Source organism: Meleagris gallopavo, chromosome 1 (assembly GCF_000146605.3).
Source record: "Meleagris gallopavo isolate NT-WF06-2002-E0010 breed Aviagen turkey brand Nicholas breeding stock chromosome 1, Turkey_5.1, whole genome shotgun sequence".
Lineage (NCBI taxonomy): Eukaryota > Metazoa > Chordata > Aves > Galliformes > Phasianidae > Meleagris > Meleagris gallopavo.
Genome location: NC_015011.2, coordinates 130,771,519 through 130,787,223, shown reverse-complemented (window position 1 = coordinate 130,787,223; position 15,705 = coordinate 130,771,519).

The following is a 15,705-nucleotide window of genomic DNA, read 5'->3' as shown; positions in this document are numbered from 1 at the left end:
TATTATTTTTCACCAACAAGCAGGAAAAGAAAGGAAATAAAGACATGGCTGGGCAAATTGTTCCATGAAGAAATTAAGCCCCCAGCATCCAATAGATATTCTTTATGAGTCTTCTGTGTTCACAGCATAAACATTCAAAGTTTGAGGGTGAAGAGTAGATGAATAGGTGGAAGTATCAGAGCACAGCTCCACTGCTTCTTCCCATAGAGCTGACCAGAATTCTTACCATTTAGAGGCTATACTACTGAAGTTCCAGGATTTTATCACTTTCTCAGTCAGCTACCATATGGTAATAAACCTAACAGGTATAGCAAGGGATGTTGTTCATTTTTGATTAGAGGAGGTTGGAGACACATATTCCATTTTATGAACAAAAATACCTGCTGCAGTTGGCTTGTGGATTGTACTTTTCTCAGGTATATGGCCTGGAAAATGGCTGATCTGTGCCAAGTAAGTGATGTTTATCAACTTGCAGCTTTTTTTGAACGCAGGGGAGAAAAATGTTTATAACAGGATTATAAAGACTTGAATCAAATCCAAACAAACTGTTCTTGTTTCCTAATCTGTAATCACGCAAATACTTCTATAGCTCTGAAAGTAGAAAAAAACTGTAACTTTCCAAATAAAATTCCATTAAAGTCTTAAAAGTTAATTAATGTAACAAATATACCTGCACTATATTAGGTGACAAACCTAACACCATTATCTCTTCCTATTTTCTTCCTGGGTAACTCAGTACATCAGTATTCCAAGGCCTTTATATAAAATGCACTCATTTAACTATCAACCTAAGCCAAGAATTTCAGCAACACACAGTGGTGAGTTATAAACAAAAAGTGATTATGGTTATGTTTAGTGAAGTTTGGAGTCAGTATTTTCTATCACATTCTTATAGCAGAAGGTAGTATAAATTCCTTATTAAGAGGCTATAATTGCTGAAAATGGCGTACCATGTTTGATTTACATGAAGATAATTGTTTAATAAATGTGGCAGCAGAGGATATGACTAAGAAAAGTTGACGACACACATAGGTGAGAACAAAATCCTCTATAAGGCATGCAGACTATATTTTGTGAAGACAACTAACTTTGTCACTTAGTTGTGCTCCAGTGGGTTGTAGAGCTAACTAACTGATTCACTAATCTGGAGAACAGATATCCATGGGCTTAAAACAGTGAATTTGTTCATTAATTTAATACCCTTAATATTTATTTTAGAAAGAAAGAAAAAATAGGCTTAAGATGGATAATTTACTTATTGTCTGAGGTTCAATAATTCAGAGACCTGTCCCTTTTCTCACCTTTCTCACTTCTACTTTTTATAAATTATCACGCTAAAGATTAACGACAAGCAGGTAAATATTAGTATTCCTTTTTCTTCCCCTTCCAAGGAATAGAAATATTTTTTATAGTATTCGTTAGGGGTTTTTTGTGTTTTTCTTAGCTGAACACAATCAGTTGTGCTCTTGGTGTTGGATTCTAATTGTGCTGTATTTCCTCCCATCAAGGCAGTAAGTCTCTGTTAAGAATAATGTAGTACTGATTATTAGTAAAGGCATCTATAATTCACTCCTGCAGCAGTAAGTTTTGAACAGAGCCACTAATGCACATGTGTACAAGGCAAAAGACCAAGATAAATACTATCAACAAAGCTGAGAAAAGGTTTAGCTATGAGAGTACTCTCTGCACACTTATATGTGCATATGCATTTAAAGCATTCCTTAGCAACCTGATCAAAACAAAATTCTGTTAAAAAAACAAAATGATAAGGCTTGTTGCATAGAAAATGCTTATTGGCAGAGTGCAACTGTTCCCAAATCGGAGATGTGCAACTATGATGGAAGTGCCTGATGTGTGATGCTCTTGCTTTAGGGTGAGGAGACTCTCAGCTCTGTGACCACACCCAGTGTGGTACCATTTTCTTTGCACATGACAAATGTATCCATTTTTATCCTAGACCTGTCCTTCTTCCATTCACAAACCTCCATGTTTCACCCGTATGCCAAACGCTGTCCACCTTGTACATGACTCCTGGAATACTTTCTTTCCTGCACAGTTAGTTCCTGATCTTCCTGTTGAAAGGCTCCTGAAGGCTGGAGAAGATGCCCATACATGACAGAGTGGAGAACCCAATTAGTGGTCTAGTGGTGCAGCACACAGCAGTGTGGCCTGGCCTGCGTTGCCTCTCAGGTTATGTACTGTTGGACCCACGCACTTTAAGCAGATGTGATCTCTCCAATTGTGATTATTTACCCTAAAGCATACTGTAGCATTAGAGCTTTTCCCTTTTCACAACTGTGATCATTAATTTCAGCCCAAAGGTTGTTCTCAGCAATGTAGCAATCAGGAAACACCTTAAAGCACAGCCAGTCTGTTTCAGGCTGTAAGACATAGGTATCGCGTAGTTCACTGCAGATTCAAAGTGCTAAAGTCTTTGGGACACAAAGGATGCAGGTAACATTGTGTTTGAATGTGAGAGGCATTCTAAACTTGCATTTACTTACCCCTTGATTTTCAATCTTCACTTGACTTCCTCTTCCACTGACCCCTTGATAAAAGGAGAACATATGCATATATGTTGACATATATATGCCTATGTATGTGTGTGGCTATATTGGCTATCAGGCTTTCCTTTCTGTTGACCTCACATGAAAATTTAAAGCCACATCTCTTTACCTAAAATCTCTGAAGTTTGTCTAGAAGATTGTGCAAAAAGGAATGACCAAATATTATCAGTTGGTCTGACAATCCTGCTCTTGCTAAATTACTATTAAAGTGAAATCAAGACACAATATTACTTTCTGAGCAGTTTCAGCTGGAAAAGAACCTACTATTGAATGACTAAATATGAAAAAAATGATCTTCAGAAAAGCTTATTGTTGTAAATGGATTTACATCTGTGGAAAACATCAAAGTCAACACATCTTTTCCTTTGAACTGTATTCTCTTTTATCCTCCATTTTTCTTGTATATATTTATGTATAAAAATCCAGTATGATTAACACTCTAACATCTTTCCACCAAAATCATGAGTTAATACACACTGAAGCAGTAGCTCAATGAAATAGACCTAGGGGGCATTATTGCCAGTAGAAGGTACTTCTTTCCTAATAGCACAAAGGTAACATTTTAAAAAGTTTCCAATAGAGAACTAATTCTGCTAAAATCACTATTGTTACTGATTATTTCTGAAAACTCCAGATCAAAGTTTCAGTTAGTGAAATATATATTTTTTACATATTTCTAGGACCAAGTAAGGAATAAATACATGCTTTTTAAAATGGAATTTAGAGAAGTTTTACTTGTTTTGGGAATAATTATTAGGAGAAAGGCTGGGTTAAGTCAAACATATTCATTAAAATCCTTAAAATGAAGCTAAATATACATTCCACATCCATAATTCCACTATTAATTAAACAATGTTGAATTTTTCCTTTTCCAAGATTCTAAGCAAGTTAAATGGATTAACTTTAAGGCAAATTCTTCACAGAAGAATAACGATATAATCTTGAAGTGTGACTATTCCTCTCAAGGAATCCATCAAAATCATATGTTGTGTGGTTTTTGTTTGTTTTTGTTCATCTGTTTAGTTGGGTTTTTTTTTGTTTTGTTTTGTTAGAATATGTAAGGAAAATATTATTGAAAATAAACAAAAATAGAAGCAAGACTTGCCTACAGTGATTAAAAAAGAGTGCAGCCTATGAAGTCAGCAATACCAAGAGCAGATAGCAATATCAGCCTTAGCTAAGGTGTGAGTTTTGAACATATTGTCAGAACTCTGGTCTGCCAGTTTTTCATACTACTGTCTTTTCAGGGATGCTGCAACAAGCTTACAGTTTTGGGGGTTATTTAAAAAATAATAATAATAATTAAAAAAAACTCCATAAAACTGTTCGTGCAGCAGAATTAAGGATAGGAGTCACGAAGAAAAAGGATTTTGTCTTAAAGTTTTCCTTTTTCTAATGTTGTGCAAATCTCTTTTCCCTTGTTAAGGAGTATTTTGAACAGGCTAATGTGTAACTTGTTCTGTTGGGAAGTCCCACTTTTGTTCAACGTTTGGTTATGAACAATTTATCAGTTCAGATCCTACAGGGATTAATGAGTGGAAACACAGAGCATGCAGAGCAGTCTGATATAACAAACAGAACTTTTGGGAAAGAGCGTTTGGCTCTGAGATGCTTAAGAAAATGTTATCCTTTTTCACAGGATGCAACATATTTTGTACCATATTCGTTTCTCTCTGCTAGAGGATGATATGTCACATGAGCTCTTGCCTGCAGTAGACATCTCTTAGTGGTTTTAAACACTTCTTTAGGACCCTCATAGAGTGATAGCAGAACGATAACCATGATATTCCGATTGGTACAACAGATCCTAAACTGTCTTAAGAGAATGTCTCTTCTGTAATGGCCTGTGAAACATCCAAGTTTTATCCATGCTAATAAGTTAAAACAGAGTAGTGAGCAACTCCCTATACTGAGCACCTGAGTTGAAAGCATTAGAAGCATCTTCTTACTCTCACTTTCATTTATTTCTCAATTCATACCTTCTGATATGTTGTAGACAAAATCTCCCATGAAGATGCAGACCACAAGGGTAATACACCTGTTGAACTTTTCTATGGTGTCTGCTTAAAGAAAATATTAAAAACTCCTTGTCTCTAGTGTTACCTGCAATTACTTTATTTTTACTCTTCTGAGCTTTTAGCAGCCTTAATCTGTGATCCTGAAGTGTTTAATTATAGATACACCTCATCACTTGTTCACTGGTAACATTTTCTTCAGTTAAATTTAAAAAAGTTTACCAGAAAAGCTTTGTTCTTATAGCAGACTGAATTCTGGTGCCCAATTGGAATGGTTTCATTTGAGGGGCCTTGAGATTGTAAGCACAATGTCTCATAATAAGCTATTAGATTACTTATATTTCCCAAAAGAAGATGAAAGGTATTTATGATATTTGTTGCATGCAGATGTTTGTATATGACTGCAGTTTTTGGTTATCTAGGGGCACTGGTTTCTTCTTTGTTTCTAACTTTTGTAAAACGTACTGCATTGCTCACCTTACCTGCAGACTCACAGATTAAAATCAATTGTCTTTTTAAGTCTACTGATATGTGTTTATTTATTTTATGCATAATTTCTGTTAGTACATATAAACACACACAAAGTAAATAAGTACACCTGAAGAGTCCAAATGATATGAATTAGTTTGCATATATAAAAATGTGACAACAGTTCAAAAAGAAAAGAAATTGATATAGAAATCTTTGTAAAACACATTTTTTTCCTTACGAAGATAGATCAAAAGAAGATACACTTTCATGGGAATGATCTTTAGCAGGGATAATAACATAAGAAGGGGAAAAAGAGAGATCAGTAATTCATTAGAAATTATTTTTCTGTCGTACAAAATATGAAATGAGAAAGTAAAAAAAAAAACACAGTAAAATCTCATTTACTCTGAGGAAGTATGGATTTGTCAGGAATATTATCATCAGGATTTGAATTTTCTTCCACAGTTAACTGGATTTCTTATTTTACTGAAAAGGAATTCAAAAGCATCATTAAATAAAATACCATCCTAAAAACATAGTAAAAATATTTTTAATTCTCACAGAATAACTGTGATCATTAGAAAACATGTTTTGGGGGCAAGTTCAGTTGCTTCCTTGCCTATTTTGGATAATATAAAGGAGGAAAGAGTACAGTAGATACACATTATTATACTTCATTACTTATGAATTATTATTTCATTTTCTCATAGTTCAAGAATCCAAACTGCAAGAATATCTTTAAATAGAAGTAAAAAAATATTTCCATATTTTTTGAACATGAACAAGAATAAGAGACAGATACATCCTTGAAGTGCATGTATTTAGCATACTTCAGAAATTACATCCTTGGGAAGTTTTGTTTAGTGTTCATTTTTAATATTAATTTCTAAATACCATCACCTGTATCAAACACTAGAAAACTATCAATACAGTTGGTGAGAAAGACATTAAAGGAATACATTTTTTGTACTGATTTATATGATTATTTCCTCAGTGAATCCTTCCTTGATCTGGAGAGCGCCATGGTAAGGACAACTGAACAGGACGATGTTTCCCCAACAAGAAAAGTTTCCAACAGCTGGAAATGTTTTTATATCAGGGCTGAGGCATTTTTTAAAATGATGAACCGGAGGAAAAAACCTGAATGGATGGAGTACCAAGTATAATTCTAGGAATTTCTAACTGTTTAGCTTTGATTGTTTATATGTAATTCTTATTCAGCACAGTCTCTCACATATGATAATTTTCAACCAGAGCTAAAGCTCAGAAATTTTCTATATAGACATATAAATGGAACATTTGACCATTTACAGGCCCTTTGTGTACAAGTCTTTTGAATGAGAATGTTGAAAGAAAATGTTTATATCTCACATACAGACTCATTTCCAACAAATAGATATTTTACAATAAAAAAATTAGTTTGTTCTGAACATGAGCTTCTTTTTGTCAAGAAAGATGAACTACTTTAGAAACTGCAGAATTGGTTAAACCGCATTTCTTGAAGAGATTGGGATGGTATGTCCACATCCAGTACTTACAAGGAAAGCTGTTGAGCTGTGGCAAGATTTATTCATCTTTCATTCATATCAATGGGTTGTGCTGCTGGCCTGCAAACAGGACTCTCCACTGTCATCAATACAGGACACAGATGGCCTCCAGGATTGAAAGCATTGTTTGCTACTGTTGCCTGTGCGTACCCACAAATCAACCTGACATGCTGATTTCACTAATAGCAGGTAGTCTCTCGTCTTGAGTTTGGACTCAAAGGTTGGTGAGATGTTAGAGAAGTAGCACAGAATGAAAGCTTTCTTAAAAAATACTTTTTTTTCCTGAAGATGGTTGACAGTGATGCAAACACTAGGTCACTTGTGTGAGCATCCTAGGGTCTCCAGAAACAGTATAAGAGCATATAAGACTGCACAGATATGGAATTCCTGCACCTTTATCCTTTCTATGAGAGATACTCCAAAAGTAATGCCTCCTATTTTATTAGATTGGCCCAGAGGTTGGTGGTATGGCAGTAGAAGTGAACCTTCCCATCAATATTCCATTACATGTTGTTGTGTGCAACCAATGGCAGCAGAGGGGCAGTCTGACACAATGGAATCTGACATGGAGAGTAGATTAAGCAAAACAGTGCCATTTAATTCCTCCAGGCGGAAAAAATGACACTTATTGAGATTCACTGATACTAGCTGAATGTTGATGAAGATCAAACAGCAGATGTGAGCGCAGTGAGGCAATGGGTGGTGCATTGCAGCAGTGATGACACTGACAGTGGGTCATCTCGACTGGTGCAGGTAGTTATGAGCACAGCATGAAAGCTCTTGTTCATTGCTTGTGAAAATGTATAACTAATGCTGGTGATTATGTTGAAAAATTGTATTTTGTAGCTGAGAATTTTCTTAACTCCACTGTGAAGAACTTCCTTTGAGTAAATGCTATTACTTCACACATTAGCAAGTGTTTGAAGTATTGCCTGCTCAAGATAATCTGGATAATGATCTAAAGTTAAATGAATATATGAGTGTATACAAATATAGGTACACATGTATATATTTCTATGTGTGTATATTTTATGTACATATTCATGTATTTTAATTATTTTCTTCGTATTTTAACCATATCATCATTAGTTACTACCCTATGAAATTAAATTAGGCAGAATATTCAATTGTTAATGTGGAATTTTCTGCTTATACTATCCCACTGTAATAATCAGCTACTGGGACTTTGTCCCTATTGAAGAGACTATGCAGTCAGCCCCTACTTCCCCCATCCCTACCTTACCTGTCATTTCCAGCTATCAGACGCACCACTCACCCATGTACACAGAGAAGCTCAGCGTTTTTCACTATCTACCAAATAGCCTGAAGTGAAAGACAAACACAATGCCTGAAGCAATATTGCTTGATTAACACTGAATAGTTCTTTAAAGTGATCACATGAACTTTAATCTGAAAGATTGCTTTGAATTGTTAAGGGTGGAATCTGTTGCTATGAGAGTTGTTAAACAACTGTGGTGAATTTAATGTGTAATAGATGATAACCTTTGTCTGTTTTAATATTGAATTCCATGTTACTGATCCTAGTAAATAATCCCTACTTTCCCCTAGTGAATACCTGCTATATCCCAAAGCCCCGCACAGTACGCAAAGACATTTTAGCTGAGCGTTTTTCATGTAAAGCACACATACTGTATGGATCTGACCTCATCACTGGTTGCCTCAGGCTATCTCTTGTATACCGTCTGTTTTCTCGATTTTCTCCTGAGATTGTCATTACTTGAGGTTTGTAAATATTTCAGAAATTTGAGACTGGTATAACAATTGCAAATGCCGCATTACTACTACACTGAACTTTCAGTAGTATTCAGACATAATACTATTTTTGTTTTTCTCTGTTTTCTCTAATTGGATCCAAATTATTCAAATTCTATTACGCATGATATTGCTTTAATTGAAATTACAATCTACTCAGTCATTTTAAACAAGAGACTCCAGATAAGCATAGTTTGATCTTAGTCAATAAACGTGTTGTTACTTTATATTATGTTATTTTCTATTTGTCAAAGTGCTATATAGATCTTATGGAATTTTTATGCAAGTTTATGCATGAAACAACAGTTTGTAGAAGCTGCTGACCTCTCCATTGAAGGAAAAAAGCAGAAAAAAATGAAAACTCCGTTGTCCTTAAAACAAAAACAAAAAACAAACAACAACAACAAAAGGCAAAAACAACAGGAATGGATTAAAAGTACATGATTTATTCTTTCCCAGAATCTTAGCCTAATCTTTGGATTAAAACAGAGATATTTTATAAATTATGTACATATATGTATATGTATCTATAAGCAACGTATCTTGCACAAAACTAAAAGATAGAGAAGCCCTTCAAAATCTGCTTTGAAAATCTTGTGTGGCATGAATTTTGGCAGCTGTATCACTGCATTAATTTTGGGAAATAGTCTCCATTTTTTATCAGATCCTGTATTATATCAATAATTTACTCAAATATTACATTATTATCCAGTCTTTCAATCAGATTTTTTATTTGATTATAATTTGCTCCAATATTAACTTACTCTCCACATCTGCCTACATCATTCTACTTTTGTAGGTGCCTTCAGTAAACTCCTTTGTAACATCTATTTTGCTAATGTTGTGATACATAACCAAATGGGAGAGAAGAATGCATGTGGATAGTGTAAAAAAGATATATTGTGATGATACAGTGGCTTAAAAGGGTTGATAGATTTTTTAAATCCTCCTAAATACTATTAGAATTATTTAATTGTATAATTTATATTAGGATCATAAAACCATTTGTTTTGCACTAATACAAGCTTTACAGATAACAGGGAGAATTCCTTGAAATTTTGCTTAGCATGTTTTTTACATCCAGTCATGTGGATTTATATACTTTACATGAAAAATTCAGAAGTGAAGGCAATAATTTGTAAATGACATGAGAAAAAGAAATCACAGTATATTTCTTTTCAAAATATTTAGTGTCTACAATTCATCTGTGAACCGAGTAAATCATGGCTTCTTCAAGTGCAAGGATCGAAACCAATTACCATTAGTGACCATCGGGTGCAGCCGATCCTTTCTGTCCTGTTGCCTGAATCTCAATGATCTCCCAAGTGTGCCCATGCAATTTAACAGGAAGATCAATACGCCACAGCAGTTAGCAGCAGCTCTCTTGAAGTGCTTCACAAAACATGCTACATTTCTCTACCGAATAAATGTCAAAACATTCCAACAGCTACAGTTCTTGGGAGAAATTGTTCTTGTGAAACATTATTGACATACTTTAACCCACATTTCCCGCTGCTCTCCAGCTTCCAACAGGCCAGTCAATTCTGATTTGGCAAGAGCCACATCTACACATGTCCCCTGCTGGCTTTGTCTGTAGGCATGAAAGATATCATGATGTGGTGCAGAAGTCCTGGGTGTCAGGGGTCAGTGGTCTAGCTCTGACCCAAGGTCAAGGTGACAACAACCTGTCTCCTGGGACTTGTCTTCATCTCTAATATGGCCTTGGAAGCAATCAATATAATTACAGATTTTGCTTTTCTAATGGGCAGTACCACCTGAACTAAGCATTTCAAGACTGACTTGCATGCCTTGCTACTTGAAAATGTCTTCATTTTCCCATTATACAGCAAAACATCTGAATTAGATCTGGCACTGGCTTTGTTTCATTTGTTTAATGTGGTAAATTAAATTGATTCTTTTCGCTTTTTAATGGCTTTCTGCAACCAGGGTGAGCTCCCTGAACTCTCCTGCTCTTTTCTCATATACAATGGCAGCGTAATACATCGCTCAGTACTTTCTCCTAGTACCCAGTCTCTGTTTCAGAAATAGAATTTCTTCTTATTTTGTTTTTTGGCTGTTCTTGTCCTCTCCTCTTTTTACTTCAAGTAACCATTTTCTTCTTTATTTCTTCCTAGCTTTCAAGGGACAAAATCTCACCACTCTATCTATAAGCTATATATACCTTCAAACATATCTGTAAAAATATAAATAAAATGCAAAGTCCTTCCCAGTTTTGTCAGGCTGTGGAGAGTTAGTGCACTGTATGAAGTAATTACGCACATGAATAAGTTGATAACCATTGAGATAGACATTTTTATCACCTCTTTACAAGAGCTATTATAATTTCCAATGCAACAAGATGTTGCCTTCTTTAAAAAGCTCAACCTTGTTGCCTCAGTATAAAATTCTACTTTCTTAGTTTTTGTGCTTGTTGCACTTTGCAAAGTAGAGAGTTTTCTCCACATTACTCTACTCTTCTTGCTGTAAAGTGGTTTCTATGGCTCAGCCTCAAAACACAAGCTTGACTCAGTTTTATGCAAAGATAGTGACTCTTCTGAACTGCGTAATTCCAGGTTATAAAATAACTCCAGGTTAGAAAATACAACTTCTGCAGAGAGAAGTCCAGGCAGAAGCTGGAAGGATGGGCCTTCTTCTTCCCTCTCTCTATTTTCTTTTCATACTTGATTCTCTCCTCTGGTATACTAGGCCAATGAGACAGCTCCATTCAAGTTGCATCTGAGTTATAACATTCCCAATTTATTCCCTTGTAAAGGGGAAGATAGTCAGTCTCTTTACACACAGCATCTCACACGGGTTTTATAATCTCCAGGTCCTGTCGTTGTCATCTGGGGAAACAGAAGTACTGACAGGATCTTAGATGAATGTATGTGGAAGCTAGCATAAGAAACTCCTGAAATTGGATATATCTGTAGAGAAAAAGTGGAAAATCTCTTGCTCCCATTGTAGAGGGACAGCAAAATTACCTCAAACCCTCAGTAATCAAGCATTAGCCTACAAACTAGGAGGATATTGATGAGCTTGAATAATAGCCAGCTCATCTGTCAGTGTTTCCTCTTTCTCCTATCTCCTGCCTGTACAAGCCTTCAGTCAATTTTGTATGCAGAGCCATGGCAAGCACTTTCTGTAAAGCCTGTGCTTAACATCATACAGTGGCGGAGATCCTCTTCGTTTTTTACCAGTCAGACAGCATTCTTCTGCAAATGAGGCAGTCTAACAAAGTGAAGAGAAAAATAACTTATTAACAGAGTTGCAGTAGAAATCACAAAACTAGTGTGTCATATTTTAACATGGGTCTTACAAGGAAGAACTTTGATAGATGCTCTGTTTGTTGGACCACACGTGTTGAGGGCTACCTTTACCCTCCTCAGTCTTTTTCATTATCTCTCCTGAGGCATTCAGCAGTTGTAAAAGTCGATGATCAAATTTCTGTTTTCTAAGCCTTGTAGTACCTCAACTGCCTTTTGGAGCTGTGCCTTCAGCCCACTTGATGGCATAATAACTGCTCTTACTTTGCACAAAATTATAGTTGCTAGCTGAGCATTGCTGCTTAACCCTACTTCAAGCTAGCCTTACAAAGATGCATCTTCCTATGGAAAGTTCAACAGTGTGAAAATCCAAGACCTCCTTCTCTCCCTATATGCCCTGAATATTCAAAAGCTGTCAAGCTTAATTTATTGCCTTTTCTTTCTGGAATAAATGTTTTCAAAGAAACTTTCATTTCACTTTTGCTAAGGTTTGTTTGAGATTTTTCTCTTCTCTGAAGCAAAGCAGCTGTTCTCACTATACTCATGTCTCTTATACTTCATATTCTATCCAGCTCTGACAGGACAAAGGAAGCTAAACAAGGAATGAAGAATAAAAATGGAAAGAAGGGAGGGAGAAAATGGGAGAAAATAGAAAGAAGGAAGGGAGGAAGGGAGGAAGGGAAGAGGAAGGAGGGAGGGAAGAGGAAGGAGGGAGGGAGGGAGGGAAGGAGGGAGGGAGGGAAGGAGGGAAGGAAGGAAGGAAGGAAGGAAGGAAGGAAGGAAGGAAGGAAGGAAGGAAGGAAGGAAGGAAGGAAGGAAGGGAACAGGATGTGGTGAGGTGTCCTTTACATTCTCCCTGTAAATTTCTTCACATAACCTCCCTAAAAATGCATAATAATAAATATTTATGTTCAGTGTTTTTTTTTTTTAAATAGGTATATCCTTACATCTCAGAGACTAAACCAAACGTAAAAATTGTTCTGAGCAGCACTCTCTTTCTCATCTGCCTTGGAGTACTGCCACAATCAATGAATTCAACTGTGGTAAGGAATGGCTATCTCTTCACAGCATTAGCTGGAAGAATGCTATCATCTGTTTTAGCATTCTCATCACATATTTCACTCTCAAGTCCGGGTAGGAAAGTGTCTCCTTATTAGGACCATCATCATTTGTATTTTAAAACTAAAGTAGTGTAGTTTTAGAATCTAAGAAGTTACTGAGACATCTAGAGTTAAGGTCCATTAAACACTTTGACCTAAACCCTACGAGCAACCATTAGTTCAGCAGGAAGAACATTATTGTGCTAGCACACAGTGTGAGTACAAATCCTCTTCCCCTTCTGCCTGCCTGCCTGCCTCCCTCTCTCTAAAGTATTATGTTTTATATGAAAAAGCAGAGAACTACGTGAGGCCCTAATGGATTATCAAATGAAATATGATCACCAAATGGTTATGTATTGCAGTTAATGTTTCATTAGTTGCAGTAAGATCAGAAAAAAAAGTTTGGATACTTGTTTTTTTTCAACTTCTACTCGGTATAGAAAATCTTTATTGCATTATTTACTTTCTTACTCTTCGGAGCCCAGTTGTTTTTTTATCTTTGTAGCTTTTCATATCTATTATAGCTCTCCACACCTTCCTTACAGAAACTGAAACTTTTGATGAAGACAGAGGAGGGAATGGGGGATGGATGAAATGGTTCCTGAGAAGGAGATTGCTGTCCCTTTAATGGTTGGCTTCATATGTTGTAGGAAAAAGCGTCTACCTCTGATTTCCTGCATTAGCTATCAGTGAAGAGTTTCTGCAACTGCATCCTGTTGGTGAACCAAGTGTGGAAAATTAATTCAGGTCATCTCATTCTCTTTACAGTACTATATTATGGAACCATAGATCTTGGTTCATTCCATAGCTGAACACCTAGCTTTCTTGTCCTCCTTTGGTTTCATCCCCTTGAATCCACTGTGGTAAAAAGCAGACTTCACCATCCAAACTGAACCTACTTTCATCCCAAGTGATAGGTTTGACAGTTTCTTGTCCTTTGTTTCCTTTCAGGAAGAATCAATGGGTACTAAACAATGATCTCTAAAGTAAATATTGTTTTGAATTTATTATCTACACCCTGGAGACTGGACAATTCTCCTATTGTTCCAGTGGCACCAGATGTCTGTGCTCATACAGTCTACTACTCAAACAGAGGATTTCTGAGGAAATTAAACTTTTGTATTATGTCTTTTTCCTGTATTAAAATGACATTATGCAATTATTACTACTGTGCTCCTGTGCATCTGTTACTGGTGCAAAACTGATTTCAGTTACAGGACTTTTCTTCTGTGGCTCTTAAATGAGGTTTGCGCCATATGTTGATATAATCTTCTCCGACACTGCTACCAGCCGTTTCTTCCTATTCTGTGAAGCAGAGATGCCACAGTGAAGCTCAAGGAAAGCAATCTGCACCCTGCCCTGGAACCCCCTGGCTTTAATCAGGTCCAGAGTATTGGGAACTTTGTTCATTTGTGCTTGGCAGTTTCTTATAAACTTATTTTTGAAGTCAGCAGTTGTGCTTCTCTATAAAATGCAGAATTTCAGAATTTGAGGCTTATCACCTGCGAGCTCAATAATAGCCTGCCCTTTGAAATATCACCTTGTTCTAGATACTAAAATTTAATACTTTACTTCAATCAGAAGGGACATTGGCCTATGACGTTGTCAAGACCCATGATATAACAGATGCAGAAAGGCTGACAACAGAACAGCATGTTACTTCTAAAATCAAACAAAGCACTTTTCCCTTTAAAAAGAACTAAGACAGCGTGTATTTTCCCTCCTCTCTTTCAGCAGTTTTCAGAATGCTATCATATTGTTTGATTTAGTCTCATAACTTTGTAAATACATATCTTTCTTTACTGCAGAAGACTGTCTAAAAATGCTTTCCAAGACATTTTTCCTAAATAAGCTTCATTGCAATTAATTGATTACTTTTCAAAGCTGATCAGTAGGAAGAATCATACAACAATTTTTAGCATATTACTTGAAGTAATTGTCCAGTGTGATGCTCTTTTTGGGATATTCTTTTCTGTAGCATCTGCCTAGGTTATCACATGTTGAGCATTTTTATAAGCACTTTTCTTAATTCATTCAGTTAGTAATGTTCCACTCCAGTGGTGGTGACAACAGTTGCTTTAGCAAAATGATGAGGTCACAGACATTTGTTACTGACCTTAGCAAAATAATCAGTTAATCAATTGAGAGGCAAAAAGAACAGTTCTATACTCATCACCATAGAATTTAACTGTCACATACAAAATGAGAGTCACATTAGTTAACTTTGTCTATTTTCTCTCTCCCCTCATCCTAAAGACTAAGTTTCCCTGATCTCCTTCACATGTACTCCTTTCCAGACACTAAATCCTTGGTGTTCAGTCTGAGGGAGTATTCCACATTGTCCTAAGTATGACACAAACCTTTTAATATGCTTACTTAATTTGAAAAAAAATAGAATTATTCAAGTACGGTCCTTAACTCCATACCCACTGGCAAATAATGTCAGTTTCTTGCCCAAGCAGAGGCAGGAAGGCAGGATGACCTTATTTATTGAGATCTTAAGTTTCTAAGAGGGATCCTCTGGGCATCTCCAATTCCGCATTTTATGGCTCTTTACTTCAATTCTCAATGAAAAAATATCAGTTTAAAAAAGCCATCATGGGTCATGGCAACATTAAAACCTGGCTGGCATGGACCACATCATCATTTTCCAGTAAATTATTTTTGGACCCTGACAAAGTAGTTCATAAATGCACGTGTAGGCCAGCCAAATGGCTCTTCTCAGCACAGACACAGCTTCCAGTTTCAGTGATCTCCCATTTAAACTGGATTATACAGCCAGATAAGAAGAGTGAAAAGCAGGTCAAGCAACTTCCCTGCAGTCACTCAGCAAGCGAGTGGCTTAGCTTCTATCTGATGGCAATTAAACAGCCATTAAAAATAGAGGAAATTCAGAGGGCTGAAAAAAAAAATAACGTAAATGTTTGGAAGTACAAAAGAGCACTGTTCAAAAACTCAAACAATCT